The sequence below is a fragment of the Ovis aries genome, chromosome 9 (assembly GCF_016772045.2).
Source record: "Ovis aries strain OAR_USU_Benz2616 breed Rambouillet chromosome 9, ARS-UI_Ramb_v3.0, whole genome shotgun sequence".
Classification (NCBI taxonomy): Eukaryota; Metazoa; Chordata; class Mammalia; order Artiodactyla; family Bovidae; genus Ovis; species Ovis aries.
The window spans coordinates 82,305,819-82,323,600 of NC_056062.1; the positions used below are offsets into that span (position 1 = coordinate 82,305,819).

At 45.1% G+C, this 17,782-nt stretch overlaps 2 long non-coding RNA genes across 2 annotated transcripts; one reads left to right on the top strand and one right to left on the bottom strand.

Moving 5' to 3' along the window:
- Positions 1–256: 256 nt before the first annotated feature.
- On the bottom strand, positions 257–6,275 carry LOC121820365 (uncharacterized). The gene is made up of 2 exons (XR_006060881.2): positions 5,456–6,275; positions 257–5,236 (listed from the first exon to the last, which is right to left on the bottom strand). It is a non-coding gene; the product is annotated as an uncharacterized LOC121820365 (long non-coding RNA).
- LOC121820366 (uncharacterized) lies at positions 6,250–16,268 on the top strand. Its single transcript, XR_006060882.2, has 3 exons — positions 6,250–6,405; positions 9,289–9,374; positions 15,482–16,268. It is a non-coding gene; the product is annotated as an uncharacterized LOC121820366 (long non-coding RNA).
- The last annotated feature ends 1,514 nt before the right edge of the window (positions 16,269–17,782 follow it).

Sequence of the window (17,782 nt, forward strand, 5' to 3'; positions counted from 1 at the left end):
CTGCTAAGAAGCATCAGCTTCATTTTCCAGTTTCATTAGCTGTTCCTCGATTCTTCTCTTGGGGTCAAGGCCATATCAACTCCAGCACTTGGCTCTCTGTTAACTGACAGCTAAGTCTGCATGCCCAACGCCCTATTACCTTTAACCCTGGAACTGCAGGTCTGGACAAGACTACCAAAGGCCCGTCTATGCGGCTGACATCCAATTTGTGGCTGGACTCATTTGTGCTGCGATATTTTGAGATACTAATATTTCATTTTCTTTTTTCTTCTTGGTCTTGCCACGCGCATCTTGTCAGATCCTAGTTCCCGGATCAGGGATGGAAACCAGGCCCTTGGCAGTGAAAGCATGGAGTCCCAACCACTGTACCACCCGGGAATTCCCCCAATTCTTTTCATATCTTTTGATACTTTACTGTTAACTTCCCACAAAACAGTTTTTTAAAATTTTGATTAGATGCAAATTCCTCGAGGGCAGAATTTTCAGAGTTATCTTTGTAATCCCAGGACTTGGCCAAGAGAGATCAGCATAGAGCTCAGCAAAGGTCTGGTGCAGGAAAGAAGGCAGCCAGGCTGCCTCTGTGACAACACTGTGGTGGGTTTCCTTTTTTCTATAAATACGTTTCCCTTAGGTGAGAATATAAGATAGGTAGCGTTTCAAGTCCTGCTTTTTTTTTTTTTTCAGTTAACATGATACAGGCCTTTTCCAGTATGCTGTAGTCTGAATGTTTGTGTCCCCTCCCCCCAAAATAAATATGTTGAAAACCTATGCCCCGAATGATGACATCAGGGGATGTGTCCTTCGGGAGGTGACTAGGCCCCAAAGGTAAAGCCTTCATGAATGGGCTCCGGGCTCTTCCATACGAGGCCCCAAAGAGCTAGCTAGCCCCCTCTACCACCCTGCTGGCACCCTGATCTCAGGCTTCCAGCCTCTAGAACTGTGAGGATTCAGTTTCCGTTGTCTGTAAACTGTAGTCTCTGGTATTTTGTTCTAACAGCCCACGTGGACTAAGACACGGTTGCCCTAAATTCATCTCATTTTGGGTATATATGGTATAGATGGTTGATTAATATTCCACTTATGAATGTACCAAAATTTTCCAAGTCATTCTTTTGGTATCAGCATTTGCATTATTTCCTCTTATTAACTATTGTAAATAAAGCTATGGCCAGGTCTTTCGTCTGCATTTTGGCTTAGTTTCTTAGGATTCCCTGAAGCTCGAATTACTAGGTTAAAGGGTATAAACAGTTTTTTGCTAATTTGATAGTTTAAAACACGTCATTCTGTGGTTTTTCTCTGTATTTCTTTCCTGACTAACGGTGCCAAACATTTTTCTTTATCTTTGTTTACTTATTTCCTCGTTTGTGAACAGCCTGTTCAAGTCCTTTGTCCATTTATCTGTTAGGGTCTTAGTATATTTTTTATCGGTTTGCATGAGTTTTTTTTCCATTACAAAGATTCTAATACTGGTTATATTTACTAAGAGGTTTCCTTCTTTCTATGGGCTGTTTTAATTTACAGTGTTTTTGTTGATAGAGACATTTACCAATTTTTAATAATTTAATGAGTGTTTTCCCTCATGCTGTTATTGTTTCTAACATTGAAATTCTTAAAAGAGAGGGTCACACCCAGTGGGACCCAATGGGTCTCAAGGGGTCTCTTCCTAAACTTCACTGTTTCCAAAATTCACCATCATCCTGCTGTTGACTCCAGGATGCTTTGCAAACCTACTTTGCCAATGTCATCAATGACCTTCTACCACCTTCCAAGTCCTGTGCCCCACCCCCCGACCCCCTGGAGGCATCTGGAAGGTGGAGAGCACCACTTTCTGTGGCCCCCGACACGGAGCCTGCTGCCTACCTCCCCAGCACCATCCAGTTTCTCGTTGGATTCTTCTTCTCAGTCCCCTTCACTAGATCCTCCTCATTCTCCCATGTCCAAAAGTTCTGAAGGATGTCTTGTCCATTGAGACAGATTTGCCAGGTGAGTAATCTCATCTAGTCCCGTGGCTTTAAATGCCAACCTGATGCTGATGACTCTCAAATTTCTCTTGCCAACCTAGATCTCACCCCTCAACTCCAGACTCCAACTTCCTCTGCAGCCATCTCCACTTGGATATTTAAAGGGCACCTCAAACTTCACATGACTGCAAGTAGATCCTTGGTTTACTCTCCCAGACTTGTCCTCCATTCACATCCCAGCAACTGGCGAGCCCAGCCTCACAGATGCTCACGCTAGAAGCCCGAGTTGTCTTTGACTCCTCTCTGCCGTACCCTAGATCCGGTCTATCCACAAGCTTTATTAAACGTGTCTGGCATCCAACTGCTCCTGTCCACTTCCACCCAACCCAAGACGCCATCATCTCCCACCTGAGCTACTGCTGTAGAATCCCAGCTTTCACTATTGGCCCTTGTATCATCTGTTTCACACACCACACAGCCTTTAAAAACTAAGGAGGATCATGTCACACCACCACTCAGAACCTTCCAGTAAAGATTTACTGTGTCCTGTATGTTCATCCATAATCCGTCTCCCACCCTGCCTCTCTCTCCTTCCTTGCTCACTCAGCTCCAGCCATTTTGGTTATGTGACTCCTTAAAGACGCCAAGCACCCTCCTGCCTCAGGGAGTTTGCCCCTGCCCTGGGCTCTTCCTGAAATGCTCCTCCACAGACATCCATGGCTCACTTCCTTGGTCACTTTAGACGCTACTCAAGAGTCGTCTCAAGAGAACTCACTCTGCTTTATTTTTCTCCTTCACTACACTTGTCACTTACATAGGATATACTGTGTCTGCTGTCCATTTCCACTGACTAGAATACAGCCCTGGGGTAGAGAGCCTCATGGTGGTCCTCCATGACACCCACCTTCCAGTATTCACGCCCTGGGGTAATACCTTCCCTTGAGTGTAAGCTTAACCTAGTGACTTATTACAAAACAGAGGAACCCTGGAAGAGATGATGGGAGGTCACTTCCAAGACTGGGTTACAGAAACCACTAATTATCCTACCTCCCTTCGCCTCAACCCTCAGCCCAGAGGACAGGCCCACATTGCCAGGAACTGATGTCTCTGGCCAACAGTCAGTGATGACCCGAGGCTAATAGCACACAAATGGGCAGGAAACAAGTCCCCCCAGCAGCCCCAGCTGATATCTTAATTATAGCCTTAGGAGAGTCCCCCAGTCAGGCCATGGCCAAATTTCTGACCCACAGAAACTGGGAAATAACAAATGTTAGTTGTCTTATGACACTCAGTTTTGGAAAAATATGTCACACAGCAATAGATGACTCAAACAGTCCAGTGGGGCCAGAATCCATCCACTTGATTGACGTCCCCAACATCTAGAAAAGTGCATACCCCATTACCCAGCAATATTTTTGAGTGAATGAATGAATTTCAGGACTCGTGCTAAAAAGATGGCCTGTCTTGCTCTGGACAATGTGGTGTGCATGTGTGAGTCTGGAACTATTTCAGCCATTTTACTACCCTTTGTGAAGCCAACTAGGAGGCAAGGCCAATGAAGAGGGGGCAGAGCCAGGAAAATATGCAAAACCAGAGCCCCAGCCAACGTACGTGCTCTACTCTACATTTTTTTGGTTATCTGAGCAAAGTTTAAGCTAGTTTCAGCTGAGTTTTCAACAGCTTGAAACTAAAAGCATCCTAACTATTACGTTTGTTATGGCGTCATTCTCTCCCCTACCCCCAAATGTTCTTTATCTTCTTCTTTCCTCTGCCTACCTCATTACAGCAGAGATGACAGTTGTCTACCCAGTTTCCATTCTCCCTTCTTCTCAACCAAAAGAACCACAATTTAGGACTTCCCTGGTGGGCCATCGGTTGAGAATCCACGTGCCAGTGCAGGGTTTGATTCCTGGCCCAGAACTAAGATACCACACACCATGGAGCAACTAAGCCTGCGCTCTAGAACCCGAGAGCCACAGCTAGGGAAGCCCGCATGGCACAGAGCCCATGCTCTGCAACAGAAGAAGCTGCAGAAATAAGAGGCCAGAGCACAGCAGCTAGAGAGTAGGCCCCACTCGCGGCTGACCGCAACTAGAGAAAACCTGCTTGCAACAATGAAGACCCAGCCTGGGTAAAAAGAAAAAGAAAAAAAAAAGTTTTTTTTAAAGAACCACAATTTAGTTGGAGCAATAAGAGGCCTGTCTAAAGAACTGCATCGCCTCGCCTCCCTTGAAGCTAGGTCAAGTGACTAAATTCTGGCCAATGTAAGCAGCAATTATGGAGTAGGTCTCCTAGAAAGACTTTCTTAAAAGCAGGCTCACTTGGCGGGAAGATATACTTTGCTCTCAGCCTCTTCTGCTTTCCCTCTGCCTGAAACGGGAGAGCAGGACCTAAAGCAGCTGTTTGGGGATTGAGGTAAATTCGAGGAGGAAATGCACACATTAAATGTGGCGAAAGGGAAAACGAGCGCCTGACTCTCAAATGAAGCCACCATGCTGAGCGCCCCGTCAGGACTTCTGTTATGAGAAAATGAAAATCTGCTGTCAGCAGTGGAGCTGATGCAACCCGTAACTGTGAACTTCCCCAGGGTCTGTCCTTGTGGTCTCTTTTTGTGCCACGCATTTCTCCCAGCTGGTCTCATCTGCTCCCACTGTTTCAAGAACCATCTACATAATAAAGACTCCCAGACTGATGCCTGCACCTTCTGCCTATCTCCCAAGCTCCCGAGGAACTCAGATATCCCCACTGGGGGGCACTTGGAAGCAGGTGGGGATGGCATGGATTCTGGGGTCAGGCAGGTATCATTTCCAACCCTGACTCTGTTACTCTTTGAGCAACCTTGGGTGAACAGCAGCACCTCTAAGCCTTAGCCTTCTCACCTGTGAAATGAACATAATACCACTACTTTCATAAGTAGGTTTTTATGACAAAAATATACAGAAACAATGTCTGGCATAAAACCAGTGCTAAATATGTTCAGTTCTCTCCCCGTCACCCTTTCCATCCCCTCCTCTGCCTTCTGTCCTCTCACCTCCAGGTAAATGGCTTTACTCTGTCTTCACAGCTAGAAACCTCAGACTCTCCTTCAACTGCTCTCTTTGTTATTCCCCCTTATTCCATCCAAGCCCATGTGACCAGATTCTCTGTCGCTTTTATCCCAGAACCATGGCGGCACTTTTCTGTCTCCCTGATTTAAATTCTCACTCACCTTTGTCTGGCTTATTCCTGTGGCCAAGCGGAGGCTCTCCACAGCTTATCTTCCATCAGAGCTGCCCCTTTAAAACAAACAAGAGAGAAAGATCTTGGTGGCGCAGGGGGCACAGGTTTGATCCCTGATTGGGGAAATTTTACATGCTGTGCGGCACGGCCAAAAAAAAAAAGTTTTGTGTCAACACAGCATATTGACCTTCCCTGAATTCTGTTGCCAATAAAACAAAATCCAAATTCTACAAATGGTCCTCCAAGGTGTCCCCTCCTCCCCACCAGGTACTCACCGTTCTCCAGACATCTCAGGCTTTCCCTGACTCTGTCACCACACCCCCTGGGATGTGTGTGTGGGGTCCCTTAAACCACACCATCACCATTAATATGTGGCCCAATAATTGAAAGTTTAAACTTTTCTCCTTGCATTTCCCCTTTTGCCTTCTTCCATTCTAAAAGGGTCTGCTCCAGTCTCAGGGGAACAGGGTTGGCTTGCAGACACTTCCCTTCCTGGCTCGTCTTTCCCCAGCCCTAAGTCAGCTGAGCTGCTCAGGGATGGGGGTGGGGAGGATACATCCCTAGTGGAAACTGACCAGAGGGAGATATTTCCTCCAAACCAAGATGAGATGCCTTGGCCTGGGGAGAGGAAAGAGGGGCTTCTGGGGCCCACCAGCAGCAGGGACCTAAGCCCTGCTTTCCAGAAGCACAGGAGGATGTATCGGGCAGTTGGTGGAAATGGTCATGATAACTCAGGGCGATGGGGTCCCGCAGCCAGGGTTTGTGTGTCACAGAGACAGCAGCAAAGGGGAGCTCAGGGCCCTGCCAGCTGAGTAACAGACCAGGATTTCATCAGAGCCTGGGTGCAGGCGGGAGCCACAGGAAAGACTAAGAGTGAATTTCCTGCAAGCCTAACAGGATGGGTGCTGAGAGTGAAAAGGAAGTTGAATGATAAGAAATCATGAAATGGGGTGTTTGGTGCCCTAAGTTTCTTACTTGCTTGAGAAGCAAGTCTCTGCCCATCTTACCGGGTTCCTGGCCCGCCCTTGCCCATGTGCCCTCTGATCTCTTGCTCTGGTCTTTCAGCCTCAGATTTCTGGCTCCCTGAACTGTGACAAGGAGTTCCTGCTAATCCTGACAACTTCACTCCTGGTTCATTGGACTTTGAGTTTTCTGCATAGCTGTGGACTCTGCTGGCAGTTTGTCCCAATATATCCCCAGCTGGGCCAGCCACTGGCCCCTAAAGGTAAGGGTGAGAAGGAACGCCGTACATAGAGCTTTTTTTACCTCCCTTTTCTCTGGCAATTTTATTTATCTTTCAGGACTTTGCTAAAATGTCACCTCCTAGGCACCTTTGCTGACCTCCCTAGGAAACATTCTTTGACTGGGTTTCCAAAACATTTTGCTTCTACCTTTGTGCTTGTCATATGTTTTTTGTTTTTTAAACTTTTGGGGGTATAGTTGCTTTACAATGGTGTGTTAGTTTCTGCTGTACAATGAAATGAAAGTATACGCATACATATATGTTTACGTACACACATAGATATGCATATATATATCCCCTCCCTCTTGGACCTCCCTCCCACTTCCGCCTCCCATCCCACCCCTTTGGCACCAAACTGAGCTCCCTGTGGTATACAGCAGGTTCCTACCAGTTAGCTGTTTTACACATGGTAGAGTATGTATGTCAGTCGCAATCTCCCAGTTCATCCCCCCTTCCCCTCCCCCTCTGCATGCCTACACATGTGTTGTCTACACCTTCATCTTTATTCCTGTCCTTGCATAGAGGTTCATCTGTACCAGTTTGCTAGATTCCACATATATGCGTTAACATATACCATTTGTTTTTCTCTTTCTGACTTATTTCACTCTGTATGACAGACTCTGGGTTCACCCACCTCTCTACAAATGATCCAACATGGTGCCTTTTTATGGCTGAGTAATACTCACTTGTGTTATTATTTGTGTATTTACATGGTGGCCTTTTCAACAGGAATCATGTCTCATTCACCTGGCACAATGTCAGCTACAGATTAGGGCCTCACAAATGCTTGTTAAGTGCCATTTCTCATGCAGTGCCCCAGAGTCTCATTCACCCTTCTATCCTTCTTTCTCTGTATTGAGTAGGTATGCTTTTGACTACAAGTAACAGAGAACCTGACTACAGTGGCTTAAACAGAGATTTCTTTTTCTCACTTGAAGAGAAATCTGGAGATAAGCAACCGAGGGCTGTCAGAGACCCAGCCTCTTCCTATCTTCCTGTCCTGCCAGTTTCAGCACGTTGGTCATAAATGCTGTTGTACCTCCAAGCACTACATATAAGCTCTAAACAAGAAGAAGTAGGAAGGGTGAAGGCCCAAGTATGTCCCTTTGCATTAGGAAAGCACAGGTTTTTTTAAGACTTCTCCTCACATCTCATTGGCCAGAATATGTCACATGACCACCCCTAGCTGCAAGGGAAGCTAGAAGGGGAAGGCAGGCGAGAAAGTGGAGGAGCTTGGATGTGAATAACATTCTCGGCTCTCAGCCCAGACCTACTGAATCAGACATGCTGGGGGTGGAGCTCACAATCTCTGTTGTATCAAGCCCCCTCAACAATTCTGATTCAGCTGAAGTTGGAGAACCATAGTCATATATGATTGCCAGTGTTCTGGAAGGGGAAAATCCTAGATTAGAATTCAAATCACCCATTTTTTACTATAACTTTTGTTGCTGACTAGCCAGGAAACCTTGGTTTTCTGACCATTGAGTTGTTGTGAGGATCAACTTAAATACTGCAGATGGAAACATCTTGAGAGCTGTAAGTCATGGACAGTTATACTGATTTTGAAATTATAAATTTCTTAGTTCACAGTTTATGTAGCTGACACATTCAGCAGATTTCAAATGCTTGGGAAAAGCAAAACTACCCATAAAAGGCATAAAAAGATTGAAAAGTTATGACAGTAAGGGACAGAAATAGAAATTGAAACCACAGACGTTCAAAATACACTGTTATCAAAAACAAATGTTTGCAGCAGTCCCAGTGGTTGCTGCTACAGGTGGTTTCCATGAGAGGAAGGAGGACATACGTAGTTTCAAAACAAACACTTTGGAGGATAATGAAACGGAGCATTTAGGGGAAAGGGTTGGTAAGAAGATGTGGAACAAATGTAAGGGATTTGGTGTTCTGCCGTTTGGATTAAACATACTGAGACCTCATTGTCTGAGTTCCAAGTAGAGTGTCCATGCCTCCCTGTAGTAAAACCTGCTCACTCAATCTATCTATTCCACAACAGTCTCCCACGTAATAGACACTGAGTGGTCTTTACCAGTGAACTTGGCCAGTTCATCAGCTGCTCACTAGGCACCAGGGAAGTCACAGTCAGACCTACATGTGCCTTCAGGTAACCTTCTCAGGGTAGGAACTGGCCACGATTAAAATAGCAGAGGTGTACCAACACTGGGAGTGTGACCTGTCTGCTCAGGTGAAAACCACAGTGTCAGGAAGGAAGTGCTGATAACTCTGTGAATACAGTCAAAATCAGTGAATGTACAATTTAAATGAGGGGAATTTTATGACAGTTGAACTATATCTCAATAAAGCAGTTAAAAAAAAAAAAAAGAATGAAGTGTTTCCACTCAGAGACCCCGTGACATAGAGGCTGTGTGTCCATGTGTCAGTTAACTTTGTACAAAATGTGAAGCCAAGGTTTATTTACTGATTGATTTGTTTAACATCTGGGCTCCAACACACACATGCTGTGATAAGAGAGCTTGTAAAAGCAAAATCACAAAGCCACGCGTTCCTTGGGCTTGTGAAAGAGGGTAGCAATCTGCGTGTGAAAAGCTGATGATGTAACTGGCTGAAACTGGTGGTGACCTGAAGCCCAGTTCAGTTCAAATAAATAGGCCAGTTCTGGGTCACAGATTCCAAATATTCAACCACGGTGGAACTGGACTTTCTGGGGGGGTTTCAGGTCATTGATCAGTCAGACAGTGCCTCACCTACTTCTCTTCCTTCCCCTTCTGTGGACCCAGCCAACCCCTGAGTGCAGGGCTAGTAGGTAGCTGAGGCAGCTGTAAGTCCAGGCTTGATCATGTTTACTCCATTGTGATCCTCTGCTCCTTTCCTGGGGAATTCCTACAGTGATTGCTGGTATTGAAATGTAGCTGGCGAGACCATGAGTATCTGGGTCGAGTGCAAGCCCCACCACTCACAAGTTAGTGATCTGGGTAAGTCATTTCACACCTCTTGATCCCATCCCCTCTCAGAGCTTTGAGGACTTTGTACTGACCCCCTCTCTCCCTCACAGTGGTCTCAGCTTCTCTGTCATGCCTTTCTCACCAGCAGTACCAGTGGCTGGAACTTCTCCCAGAGTGAAAATTCAAAATAAAGACAAAACCTCTCTGTCTCCCCTGTCACCTCCAGTGCAGCCCTTTGCTCCCCTTCACAGCAAAATTCCTGAAAAAGAATTGCTTAGTGATAAGAAATTGCCCTGAAATCCATATGTTGAAGCCATAAATCCTAGCACCTCAGAATGTGACTACATTCATAATCGGGCCTTTCCAGAGCTGATTAAGTTAAACGGAGGCAGTCTGAGTGGGCCTCGGTCCAATATGACTGGTGCCCTCACCAGAAGAGAATATTAGGACACACACAGAGGGAAGGCCACCACCTGCAAGTCAGGGTGAGAGGCCTCAGGAAAAATTCAACCCTGCCTGCCTACACCTTGATCTTGGACTTCCAAGTCTCAAGAACTGTGAGGAAACAGATGTCTAGTGTTTAAGCCACCCAGCGTGTGGCACTTTGCTATGAGCCCTGGCAAATTAATATACTTAGACCTTCTGCCTCTGCTTCCTCCTCTCCTAGTCTCTCTCTGGATTTTCCCTTCTCTTGTTAACCTTTTCCAGTCAGCATTCCGTGGCCATTAACCAATCTGCTAGACCTGCTCACCCAACGTTACCGCTGGCCGCCATCTTGCTGGATCCAGAAGACACATCGCCATCCTCATCAGACTCGGCTTCTCTGCAGTTTCTTTCCTTCCGAAGGCATTTTCAGCCCTTGGATTCCAGGTTATTTCACTCTTAAGTTTTCATTCACCCCACTGACTGCTCCTTCTCAGTCTTCTCGGCTGAATATTCCTTCTTTCTGTCTTCTAAAAGTCAGAGCCCCTGGCCAGGCCTCAGCCCTCTTCTCTGACTATAATCTTTCCCTAGGTCATTCCATTCAGTTCTTTGGCTTGAAGTGTTAATAAAAAGCTGATAAGTCATACATTTGCATGAGCAACCCCTACCTACCTGTTCCTTGAGCCTCAGGCTCAATATTCAATCGCCCAGAACATTTTCCCTGAATAGCCAAAGAGCATTTTGGACTCAAGATGTCTGAAACTCCAGACTTTAACTTCTCATCATATTTAGAATGAAATCCAGATTTCTTATTCCTGCTTGCAAGTTTCCTCGATACCCTTTGGACAGCATCTTCTTCCAAAGCCCCTTCCCTCACCAAACTCCCGGCACTCTGCTGGCCCTCTATGTACACCTGAGGTGGCCTTAACGCTTAGTGTTTCTTCTGCCTCTACTCCGAGTCACTGCTTAGAGCCTCACAAGGCCTATTTGGTCCTTTGCATCACTCAGGGCTTGACTCAAAATTCACCTTGTCGAGAGGCTTTTTTTGACCTGTTGTCTCAGTATCACTCTCCTGAAGTTTGCAGGACTCAGTACACTCAGTTTACACTAATAACATAGTGCTGAGCATTATATTAAATGCTTTATATGCACGATCTCATTTAGTTATCAGAACCACCTAATGAGACATTCTTATCATCCTTACTTTGCAGGTGAGGAAACTGAGGCTAAGAGAGGTTAAACCCAAGGTAGGTCATATAGTTTGCACTAAGGTCTGATTCCAGAACTGGTGCTCTTAACCATGAAGTTCAGCTGCTTCTCACCTTAAACACTATTCCTGATTATGGACAATATGGCTTCCAGGAGTTTACTTTCCTGGATTAATTAGTTTCCACTGCACTGGTGTTTGAGCCGGTAAAGTAACTCTGCTGTATCAGTGTTTGCTAGGGAGGTGCTTATTTTCCAAACTCTGGTTTTAAACTATCAGATAATACAAAATGCAGGTTTCATGGGGACAAATTCAAACATGGGTCCAGACCACCTCTGTGGTTCTTGCTTATAGACTTATTAAAGAAGATTAGGGTATTTTCTTCATCTTTGTTGTTTGGAAGCAGGCTCAAGTTCTCAGAAATTATTAACACTTTCAAACTTGAGTTTTTTTCTCTTAAAAACATCCTATTTCCGCAATGTGATTAGAAATAAAATCTTTAAAATAAAATTCTTAGATAAAGATCAGTGTGCTGGTGAGAACAAACATTTGTCAAATACCTACATGTCCCAAGCACTTTTTTGCTTTCACTATCTCTTCACGTAGGTATTATTTCCTGTCTTTTACAATTAAGGAAACTGAGGCACCGGAAGATAAATGATCCATTATAGCACAGGAACTCTGCAATTTCCTGTCCCTTCCTTCTTTACCAGATAGTACAAGCTGCAAAGTGGTTTTGCCTTCCCAACGTGATACTGAATTGACTCCCTGAAGCCATTGTTCTTAGGGCTCTGAAATTTAGTCCCAGGACACAATGATAATCACAAAAGCTACTTCTCAGGGACCTATATGCCTTTGTGGCCAAAACCCAAAGACTAACAGAGGAATTTCAAGATCTGGGCCAGTCCTCTTGAACTTGTGGACTTACGGGTCTGCTCAGGTAACCGTCAGACACCAGCTCCTGCCAAATTCTCAGTGACACTGTTTGGTGCGAGAGCAGCGTTATTCCATGAGCACGAGGACTCTTGTGCTTCCGACCTTTGCACTGGCTCTCCTGGCTGCCTGGGCTGCCTCTTCGTCTCATGTCCTTCTGTCCTCAGAGAATTCCATCTGATCATCCTTACCTCCCCACCAGTTCAGTTCAGTAGCTCAGTTGTGTCCGACTCTTTGTGACCCCATGGCTTGCAGCAACCCAAGCCTTCCAGTCCACCACCAACTCCCGGAGTTTACTCAGACTCATGTCCATTGAGTCAGTGATGCCATCCAACAATCTCATCCTCTGTTGTCCCCTTCTCCTCCCACGTTCAATCCTTCCCAACATCAGGGGCTTTTCAAATGAGTCAGTTCTTCGCATCAGGTGGCCAAATGATTGGAGTTTCAGCTTCAGCATCAGTCCCTCCAATGAATATTCGGGACTGATTTCCTTTAGGATTGACTGGTTGTTCCTTGCAGTTCAAAGGACTCTCAACAGTTTTCTCCAACATTACAGTTCAAAAGCATCAAGTCTTTGGCGCTCAGCTTTCTTTATGGTCCAACTTTCACAACCATACATGACTACTGGAAAAACCATAGCTTTGATTATACCACCTTTGTTACAAAGTAATGTCTCTGCTTTTTAATAGGCTGTCTAGATTGGTCATAACTTTTCTTCCAAGGAGTAAGCATGTTTTAATTTCATGGCTGCAGCCACCATCTGCAGTGATTTTGGAGACCCCCAAAATAAAGTCTGCCACTGTTTCCACTGTTTCCCTATCTATTTCCCATGAAGGGATGGGACCAGATGCCATGATCTTAGTTTTCTGAATGTTATGCTTTAAGCCAACTTTTTCACTCTCCTCTTTCACCTTCATCAAGAGGCTTTTTAGTTCTTCTTTGGTTTCTGCCATAAAGGTGGTGTCATCTGCATATCTGAGGTTATTGATATTTCTCCCAGTAATATTGATTCCAGCTTGTGCTTCATCCAGCTCAGCATTTCACATGATGTACTCTGCATATAAGTGAAATAAGCAGGGTGACAATATACAGCCTTGACTTACTCCTTTCTCGAGTTGGAACCAGTCAACCAGACATTTGTTCCATGTCCAGTTCTAACTGTGGCTTCTTGATCTGCATACAGATTTCTCAGGAGACAGGTAAGGTGGTCTGCTAGTTCCATCTCTTGAAGAATTTTCCAGTTTGTTGTGATCCACACAGTCAAAGGCTTTGGCATAGTCAATAAAGCAAAAGAGGATGTTTTTCTGGAACTCTCTTGATTTTTCCATGATCCAGCGGATGTTGGCAATTTGATCTCTTGTTCCTCTGCCTTTTCTAAAACCAGCTTGAACATCTGGAAGTTCATGGTTCATGTACTGTTGAAGCCTGGCTTGGGAATTTTGAGCATTACTTTGCTAGCATGTGAGATGAGTGCAATTGTGCGGTAGTTTGAGCATTCTTTGGCATTGCCTTTCTTTGGGACTGGAATGAAAACTGACCTTTTCCAGCCCTGCGGCCACTGCTGAGTTTTCCAAATTTGCTGGCATATTGATTACAGCACTTTCACAGCATCATCTTTTAGGATTTGAAAAAGCTCAACTGGAATTCCATCACCTCCACTAGCTTTGTTCGTAGCGATGCTTCCTAAGGCCCACCTGACTTCACATTCCAGGATGTCTGGCTCTAGGTGAGTGATCACACCGTCGTGATTATCTGGGTCGTGAAGATCTTTCTTGTACAGTTCTTCTGTATATTCTTGCCACCTCTTCTTAATATCTTCTGCTTCTGTTAGGTCCATACCATTTCTGCCCTTTACTGTGCCCATCTTTGCATGAAAATTCCCTTGGTATCTCTAATCTTCTTGAAGAGATCTCTAGTCTTTCCTATTCTGTTGTTTTCCTCTATTTCTTTGCATTGATCACTGAGGAAGGCTTTCTTATCTCTCCTTGCTCTTTTTTGGAACTCTGCATTCAAATGGATATATCTTTCCTTTTCTCCTTTGCCTTTTGCTTCTCTTCTTTTCATGGCTGTTGGTAAGGGCTTACAAACACCTCCCCACCAACCTCTGTCTAATCCTGTATCCAGCTTTGTCTTTCTTCACAGCATCCATTACATTCCACATTTATCTCCTCCACTAGAGGATAGCTTCCTGAGGGCTGAGACTGTTTTGTTCACTGTGGTTATCTCCAGTGCTCAGCATAGAGTAGGTGCTCATTAAATAATTACTTCATGAATGAATGGATGCTGTAAATACAGCAGGCCTGAAGGAATGAGTGGGTGACGTTCAGTTTTTACAGGCTATTCTATTCACATCCTCCTTCTGTCTGAGCTTCAAAGGGAGAGACAGGACGACTCCTTCCAGAGGAGTAAACAGGGAAAGAGGCCCCCAAAGAATAGAAATCAAAAACCCTCCTTGCCTCTGATTTCATGGCCAAAGCCTTGAAAAACCTGAACACAAATTAACCTTGCAGAATGTAATGGATATTTAAGGTAGTTAATTCCAGCAAAAAGAATAACCCAGTAAACAAGTTTTCTTTGAATAGGTAGACTGGCAGGCAGCATGCAGCTTACATAAGGAGAAATCACACTGTCTACGTCACCCCCTTGGAGAAAGGCGGCAGAACACATTCTGCTCAAGCTGTCCCCACAACCGAGTGATTCATGGTTACAGATCCCACCTGGAGCTGCCTCTGGCACATGCGGGCTGCTGGGCAATGACCCAGAAGTAGCCGTGAGAGTGAAGAGGTAGCTTCCACAACAGGACCAACAAAAGACCTTTGCTCACACTCCTCAGATAACAGCTGCTTTAGTACTGGGACAGGTCATGTCTGCTGCTCCAGGGTGGGGGACGGGTGTTGTCTTCAGCTTCATGGTGCGTGTGCTGTGTATAGAGGGCTACTCTAGATCATGGATCTCAGTCATATCCACGGAGGGATGACTCTCTGCTCTGCTGTAGGATACATTTTAAATAATTGGACACATTTTTTGCATTCACCTAGAAACCAAAAAGTCTTTAAAGTCCCGACTTTACAGAAACTGGAGAAAGCACACTAGGTTGGGGGACCGTCGTCAGTCACTCACAATCCACCCCAAGCCACCACGGCTCTTGGGGGCTCTGCTCCTCAAACACTGGCTGTCAAACAAGGTGGCCCCCCCCTCCCTTCTCCTTCCTGGAGCCTCAACCAGAACACAGACCCTTTTAAGGATTTTATTTCTAATCATCATTCATTTCAAAAAACGAATCTGCTGGAGTAACAGAGGTTCCAGAGTCCTGAAAAGCTAGTACACAATGGCTCTAGTATCATTCCTGACTTCTTCCTGAGATGATAACTGGCAGCCCAGTTGCCTGACTTTTTTTTGTTTCTTTTCCAGAAAGGAGTTCACCAAACCTCTTGCTTCCTTCTGTTCCAGGCTTTCTGGAGAGCAAGACAGACCCTTTCTTTCTTTCACTTATGACAACAGATTTCACTGGAATTCCAAGTGATTTGATTTCCCAAAATGCACAAACAACAAACAAATCTTCTGTCTTTCCCAGATACTTGACATCAAGCTGGATGGACAGTAGAAGCCTAGAAGACGCTGTGTTGATGGACAGATTGAAAATTACCTGGGCAGACTTTGGGAGTCTCCTCAGTAAAGACTGAATGACTTGTTGCTTTGTTATTCTGAGGTTGCCCTGAGCAGCCACCCTATGGGGTTCCCCATCTGCAGCTTGGTAGGAAACAACATTCTTTAGCAGTCTTGACGCAACTGGCAGGGTAATGGCCATAGCCTGCCTTTGTTAACAGGAGGCAGGGGCATTAGCTGTATTGTTTCTGGAAGTTGGCAGAAATGTGGCCCTGCCCTGTAGTTCTTCAAAACAAAACTTGAGGTTGAATCTCTTTTGTTGGAGTAGATAAGGCAGTGCATTGAGCTCCATGGAAAACAGACAGGAGGGCTCTGACAGATGGGGAAAGGGTCACCCCCACAGCAAGGGGTCAGCTTGGAAGTGGGTACTATGGTAACCCACTGAGAATCATCCTGTGAATTAAAGGAAGGTTGGATTCACTGGGTCTGCCCAGGCAGGGAACCTGGCTGGGTCTTTGTCAGCCAACAGACAAGAGGCTGGTTTGCAGCTGTGTGATTTGACAGTCTGGTTGTGTTCAGACAGCTCTGTGCTGTGGAGACAACATTACTCTGAGTCTCACTGTGCGTGTATGTAAACCAGTGGCTCACCAAGGAGGGAGGCAATGGGAGCCACCCGTTCAGGCAACAAGCAGTGGATTTGTGTGTGTGCGTGAGTGGAGAGAACTTAAAAACAATAATAAAACTGATGAAAACTCTGTTTGCTTTTTATTATTTCATGCTCTAACAGTTCCAAACAAGGTACAGTGATAAAATACTCCTCCCTCATTGGGGCAGACTTCTCCAATGTTTCCTCCTCCCACCCTTGGTATAACACTGGGATAAACAAGCATCAGGTGGGACGATTATAAATCAGCAAGAGAGTAAACAGAAAGCAAATGACTCCTGAGATAAGATTAAAAAAAAAAAAAAGAATTATCCCCTAAAGTCTGCCTTGTGGAGTCTACAGAAGGTTGATCTGTATCTTAGGGGATTTTCTTTTGTTTAGCTTTGTCTTGGTTACATATTGCTGCTTTTAAAACTACCCCAACATTTAGTGCCTTAGAACAACCACCATTTATTTGCTCATGATTCTACAGTTTTGGGAGGGCTCAGTGAGGATGGCTCATCTTTGTTCCACGTGGTATGTGCTGGCCTTGGACCTTCCTAAGCGGTTTTTCACTCACAAGTCTGGTACCTCAGCTGAGACAGGTTGAACAACTAGGGGCCAGTCAGTCATCTCTCTCTTTCCAGGTGGCCCCTCCACATAGCTTAGATTTCCTCACAGCATGGTGGGTTCTCCTTAAGTGGTGGCTGGTGTTCCCCAGAATGCAAAGCAGAAGCCATCAGGCTTGTTTAACATCTGGTCTTGGAAGACCTCGAACACTATTTTTGCCACATTCTATAGGTCAAAGCAGTCATAGGGCCAGCCCCAATTCAAACAGAAGAAAACACAGACTTCATGATGGAGATACCGGTGTGACCATCTTTGGAATCAGCATCTACCTCAGGTCATTTTCTCTGTCGTAACAAGGTATTATATGCTTCCACATTTTGCCTTTAATAATGATAAATCTTATCACACTGGAAAAAGGTAGGTCTCGCTGTGACCTTTTAAGAAATCAGACTCTTAGAATTATCATCACGCCTGGGTTCTGAATGACAAGACGGTCTTTTGGTAAATTCCTAAGAAGAAACGAGATTTGGGGGCATGTAATATTAGCAATGACAATCAAGAGAAAATACGAAGATGAGCTTGATTTGCCAAAATCCAAGTTAATGCTTTGCTCTATCTTCTGAGAAAAAAGTCACGTGGCCCCTGAATTTTGGTTATTACTCCTGGGTGTCAGACCACCCCCATGTTTTACACCCTTTAAAACTAGTACTGCTGGAAACAGACTGGCCACAGGATGCCCCTGAGGATCAGGAGGCCAGAGCCTTTCAGATCCTTAACGTGTGACACACCTGTTCAGGGTCTCTATCCAAATTTCATCCTGGGTCAGAGAACTGCATCTCAGTCCAAACAAAAGGCACGTGAAGGTGGAGACACGTCGAAATGACTACTTTGCCTTTGCCAGACAGTGTGAATCCGTCTATACCGGACAGAGCTTTGGTTTGGAAAATATTTTCAAGCCCTCTGTCTTACATTCCTCTCACTATAAATAACCAGGTGAGCAAGATAGGCCTCTGGTAAATGCCCATGGTTTTGTGCTGTGTAAACACCAGAACAGAG